This window comes from Anomaloglossus baeobatrachus, chromosome 4 (assembly GCF_048569485.1).
Source record: "Anomaloglossus baeobatrachus isolate aAnoBae1 chromosome 4, aAnoBae1.hap1, whole genome shotgun sequence".
Lineage (NCBI taxonomy): Eukaryota > Metazoa > Chordata > Amphibia > Anura > Aromobatidae > Anomaloglossus > Anomaloglossus baeobatrachus.
In genome coordinates, this window is record NC_134356.1 from 118971223 (window position 1) to 118977222 (window position 6000).

Sequence of the window (6000 nt, forward strand, 5' to 3'; positions counted from 1 at the left end):
ACTCAAAGGCAGCACGCTGACCAATCAGAGGCAAAGGCAAGCCTGCCTTTGACGTCAGCGCTCTGGGTGCGGAAGTTCCTCCCTCATCGTCATGGTTACCCGATACACAGCCCGTGCTAGCAAACTGCAAGTCCCAGCAGGCTGACGATGGAACGGAAGGTAAGGTGAGCATATAATATTGTTAGGGCCAGATGGACGGGCAGACCCGGGAGGTGGATCCACTGGGCCGAACTCCCCGTTGAGGGAAAGGAGTTCGGTAGCCGGAGCACTTTAGGTAGCAGGACAGTCCGTGCACTGGAACACAATGGAGAAGTCCCTGGGACCACGAGGTTACTGATGGTGGTCCGGGTGACGGAGCTCAGGTTCGGAAGCCGAGATGATGTCAGGCGGGGTCCGGAACCGTTGGAGCAAGATGACGGGTCACCGCAGGGAACCGAGATGGTACGGACTGTCAGGATGGCAGATGGGCAGCGTTCGGGGTTCGAGACACAGCAGGACCGGATGGCGATGCAGGATCGGCTCTAGAAGACAGAGAGGTAAGTATCTCACAGAACACAAGGAGACCTGACTCCTAGCTTGGGAAAACACGAAGAACAGGCCCCGCTCCCTTGGACATTAACCCCCTATATACCCTGTACCTGTGTGCCTCATTTCCTGTCAGTGGACACTGGCCCTTTAAGAAAGGGTCAGTGACCGCGCGCGCGCCCTAATGCGCATGCGCGCGGCCCGGGTGCCAGAAGCCATGGCAGGAAGCTGAGAGGAGGACGCAGGAGAGCCGGCCAGGGACTGGGAAGCCGACGGGCGCCGGGAGCGGGGACCAGGGGGCCTGGGGAGCGCGGACACCGGAGGCTGGAGAGCGGGAAGCATGGCAGGTGAGCCGGGGAGCGGAGCAGAGGACCCGGGGAGCGGAGCAGAGGACCCGGGGAGGGGAGCAGAGGACCCGGGGAGCGTGACAGTACCCCCCCCACGCCCCCCTCCCCGCAACCGGGACAGGAAGGCACGGATCAGAGGAGTGCCCACGTTCTCCCTGGGCTCCCAGGACCTATCCTCAGGACCATACCCCTCCCAGTCTACCAGGAAGAACTGTCGACCTCGTACGGTCTTCATGGCCACGATATCCCTTACCGCATAGATGTCGTCCTCAGCAATAGGAGGAGGGGCCGGACTGGCGGCAGCGGAGAAGGGACCAAGGACAACCGGCTTGAGCAGAGACACGTGGAAGGAGTTGGGTATCCTCATCGTGGCCGGGAGCTGTAGTTTGTAGGAGACCTCATTGATCTTGCCGAGGACTTTAAACGGTCCGATGTAGCGAGGTCCCAGCTTGTAGGATGGTATCTTCAATCGGATGTATTTGGAAGCAAGCCAGACGAGATCTCCCGGAGAGAAACACGGAGGATCCAGACGTCTCTTGTCCGCGTGTCTCTTCATCCGCAGGGATGCACGTGCAAGGGAGGCCTTAACTGAGTCCCAAATGGATGTAAAGTCACGGAGTACTGCATCAGCAGCAGGGATGTCCGAGGAAGAGGATACAGGCAATGGGACAGACGGCTGAAGTCCGTAGACGACATGGAAGGGAGAACTGGAGGAGGACTCACTGACGTGGTGATTATGGGAGAATTCAGCCCAAGGAAGAAGCGTGGACCAATCGTCATGATGGGCGTTGACGTAGTGACGTAAGAAAGAGGTCAATATCTGATTGACCCGTTCCGCTTGGCCGTTCGACTGAGGATGATAGGCCGAAGAAAAGTCCAGAGTCACTCCCAGATGTTTACAGAGAGCCCTCCAGAAGCGGGAGGTGAACTGAGTTCCTCTGTCGGACACTATGTGTGATGGAAAGCCATGCAAGCGGAAGATGTGATGTATATAGGCGTCCGCGAGTTCCTGGGCAGAGGGCAGTCCAGCCATAGGAACGAAATGGGCCATTTTAGAGAACCGATCCACCACGACCCATATGACTGTGTGTCCGGAGGATAATGGCAAGTCTGTAATAAAGTCCATCGCTATGTGTTGCCAGGGAACTGATGGTATGGGCAGAGGCAAAAGACGGCCATATGGCAGGTGTTTGGGAGTCTTGTTCCTGGCACAGGAGGAGCAGGCAGAGACAAAAGCAGCGACGTCCGTGCGAAGGGATGGCCACCAGTAATGACGTACAATGGCACTCCATGTCCTCTTCTGACCTGCATGACCGGCTGTTTTCGAGGCATGGCCCCAGTGTAACACTTTTTTCCTGTCGGTCTCAGAGACATAGGTCTTCCCAGGCGGTATCTGGGCCAGGGTAACAGGAGCCACCGGAATGATCTTACTAGGACAGATGATGGGTTGAGATGTCTCCTCCTCCTGCTCCATGGGCATGAAAGACCTAGACAAGGCATCAGCGCGTACATTCTTGTTCGCGGGTCGGAAATGAAGCTGGAAGTCGAACCGGGCAAAGAACAAGGACCACCTGGCTTGCCGTGGGTTCAGTCGCTGAGCAGTCCGCAGGTATTCCAGGTTTTTGTGGTCCGTGTAAATAATGACGGGGTACACTGCTCCTTCCAGAAGATAGCGCCATTCCTCCAGAGCCAGTTTGACTGCTAATAGCTCTCGGTCACCGATGGTGTAGTTGCGTTCAGGCGCAGAGAAGCTCTTGGAGAAGAAACCGCAAGTCACCATCTTCCCGGAGGAGGACTTCTGCATGAGCACTGCTCCGGCTCCCGAGGAGGAGGCATCCACCTCTAAGGTGAACTGGCGGTTTAACTCTGGACGGTGGAGTACAGGAGAGGAGGCAAAGGCTCGCTTTAGAGAGCCAAACGCGGCGTCGGCCGCAGGTGACCAGTCCTTGGGATTAGCCCTCTTCTTGGTCAGGGCTTAAAGAGGAGCAGTCAGAGCCGAGAAGTGAGGAATAAACTGGCGGTAATAGTTGGCGAATCCCAGAAAGCGTTGGATTGCCTTCAGTCCAGAAGGAGGAGGCCAGTTGAGAACAGAAGAGACCTTCTTTGGATCCATCTGCAGTCCGGTATCGGTGATGAGGTAACCCAGGAAGGGGAGAGAAGACTGTTCGAAGACGCACTTCTCGTACTTGGCGTACAGACGATTCTCTCTTAGTCTTTGTAGAACCTGTTGCACGTTCTCTCGATGGGTCTGGAGGTCCGGAGAGAAGACAAGGATGTCATCCAGATATACCACCACACAGACGTAGAGAAGGTCCCGGAACACATCGTTCACTAATTCTTGGAAGACTGCTGGTGCGTTACACAGGCCGAAGGGCATCACGCAGTATTCATAGTGTCCATCGCGCGTGTTGAACGCGGTCTTCCATTCATCCCCTGAGCGGATACGGACCAGGTTGTAGGCACCCCGAAGATCCAACTTGGTGAACACACGAGCTCCTCTGAGCCGATCAAACAATTCGGGGATGAGCGGCAGGGGGTACTTGTTTTTTACGGTGATTAGGGTCAATCCCCGGTAGTCTATACATGGGCGTAGGTCGCCCTCTTTCTTCTTTACGAAGAAGAAGCCTGCTCCAGCAGGAGAGGAGGATCTCCGAATGAATCCCTTAGCCAGGCTCTCTGTGATGTACGTAGACATGGCCCTTGTTTCGGCTGGAGACAGTGGATATATCCGTCCTCGAGGTGGTGTAGTACCCGGGAGCAGGTCAATGGCACAATCGTATGGGCGATGTGGCGGAAGTACTTCGGACTCCTTCTTATCAAAGACGTCCACGAAGGACCAATAGGCTGAGGGCAGTCCCGGTAGGGACTCAGGAACCGGAGGTCGCCGGATAGTTTGTATGGTCTTCAGACAGGTCTCATGGCAAGAAGACCCCCATCGAGTGATATCGCCAGTGCCCCAGCTGACGGAAGGCTCGTGTGTCCGCAACCAAGGAAGGCCCAGCAGGATTTGATGTGACATATGTGGGAGAACGTAGAGAGCGATGGTCTCGGTGTGCAGAGCGCCGATACGTAGTTCCAGCGGCTTGATGATCCAGGAGATGGTGTCAGAGAGGGGTCTCCCATCCACAGAGGCAATCACCAGAGGTTTGGCGAGTGGAGTAACAGGCACCTGGTACTTGTCCACAGTGGCCTGCTGGATGAAATTGCCTGCTGCCCCAGAATCGAGGTACGCCTCAGCCGTAAACCGCGTCTCTCCCGTGGTCACTTGCACAGTCCATGTAACTGGGTCTGAGAGAGTCCCAGCACCTAGGGTGGCCTCTCCTACCAACCCTAGGCTTTGGAGTTTCCCGGTCTCTCTGGGCAGGCGCGTAGCAGGTGTGTGCCCTCTCCGCAATAGAAGCAGAGACCCTTGGCGAGCCGCTCTGCTCGACGTTGTTCAGACTGACGTACACGGTCGATCTGCATAGGCTCATGGACGGAGACACCAGAGGCCGTTGACTGGAGTACGGCGGGCTTCTGTGGAGGAGAGGAATGTCTTACCGGACGTCTCTCACGGGACACCTCTTTGGACCGTTCCTGAAAGCGTATGTCCACTCGAGTCGCTAGGGTAATCAGGGCGTCCAGGGTGGACGGTATGTCACGTCCAGCCAGCTCATCTTTGATTCGACCTGAGAGACCTTCCCAGAAGGCGGCGGTTAGGGCCTCGTTATTCCACCCAAGTTCTGAAGCCAAGGTGCGGAAACGGATGGCGTATTGACCCACCGTCAGAGGTCCCTGACGTAACCGGAGAAGAGATGAAGCAGACGCGGAGGCGCGTCCGGGTTCGTCAAAGGTGCTGCGAAAGGCCTGCAGAAACTCCTGGAGGTTTTTGGTCATAGGGTCCTCCTTCTCCCACAAGGGGTTCATCCACGCCAGTGCCTCGCCCTCTAGGTGAGACATGATGAAGGCGACCTTGGCTTGGTCGGAGGCAAACAAATGTGGCAGCTGCGTGAAATGGAGGGAGCATTGGTTTATAAACCCCCTGCAGGTCTTGGGGTCTCCGGCGTACCGGGGTGGTGAGGCCAAACGAAGTCTGGAAGTATCTGAAAATGTCGCCACGGGAGCTGGAGCCGTGGATTGACTAGTGGAAGCCCGGGATGCTGAAGACGTAACTGCCTCTTGTAGCGTGTTCAGGCGGGTGTCCACAGAAGACATGAATTGCAACATGCGGGTCTGAGTCTCACGCTGGCGTTGGAGTTCCTCCTGTACGGCTGCTAGTGCTGCAGCGGGATCCATGGCCTGTTCTTACTGTTAGGGCCAGATGGACGGGCAGACCCGGGAGGTGGATCCACTGGGCCGAACTCCCCGTTGAGGGAAAGGAGTTCGGTAGCCAGAGCACTTTAGGTAGCAGGACAGTCCGTGCACTGGAACACAATGGAGAAGTCCCTGGGACCACGAGGTTACTGATGGTGGTCCGGGTGACGGAGCTCAGGTTCGGAAGCCGAGATGATGTCAGGCGGGGTCCGGAACCGTTGGAGCAAGATGACGGGTCACCGCAGGGAACCGAGATGGTACGGACTGTCAGGATGGCAGATGGGCAGCGTTCGGGGTTCGAGACACAGCAGGACCGGATGGCGATGCAGGATCGGCTCTAGAAGACAGAGAGGTAAGTATCTCACAGAACACAAGGAGACCTGACTCCTAGCTTGGGAAAACACAAAGAACAGGCCCCGCTCCCTTGGACATTAACCCCCTATATACCCTGTACCTGTGTGCCTCATTTCCTGTCAGTGGACACTGGCCCTTTAAGAAAGGGTCAGTGACCGCGCGCGCGCCCTAATGCGCATGCACGCGGCCCGGGTGCCAGAAGCCATGGCAGGAAGCTGAGAGGAGGACGCAGGAGAGCCGGCCAGGGACTGGGAAGCCGACGGGCGCCGGGAGCGGGGACCAGGGGGCCTGGGGAGCGCGGACACCGGAGGCTGGAGAGCGGGAAGCGTGGCAGGTGAGCCGGGGAGCGGAGCAGAGGACCCGGGGAGCGGAGCAGAGGACCCGGGGAGGGGAGCAGAGGACCCGGGGAGCGTGACAAATATGTGTGTGTGTGTGCGTGCTTGTGTGTTTGTGTGTGTTTGTGTGAGTTTGTGTGTGTTTG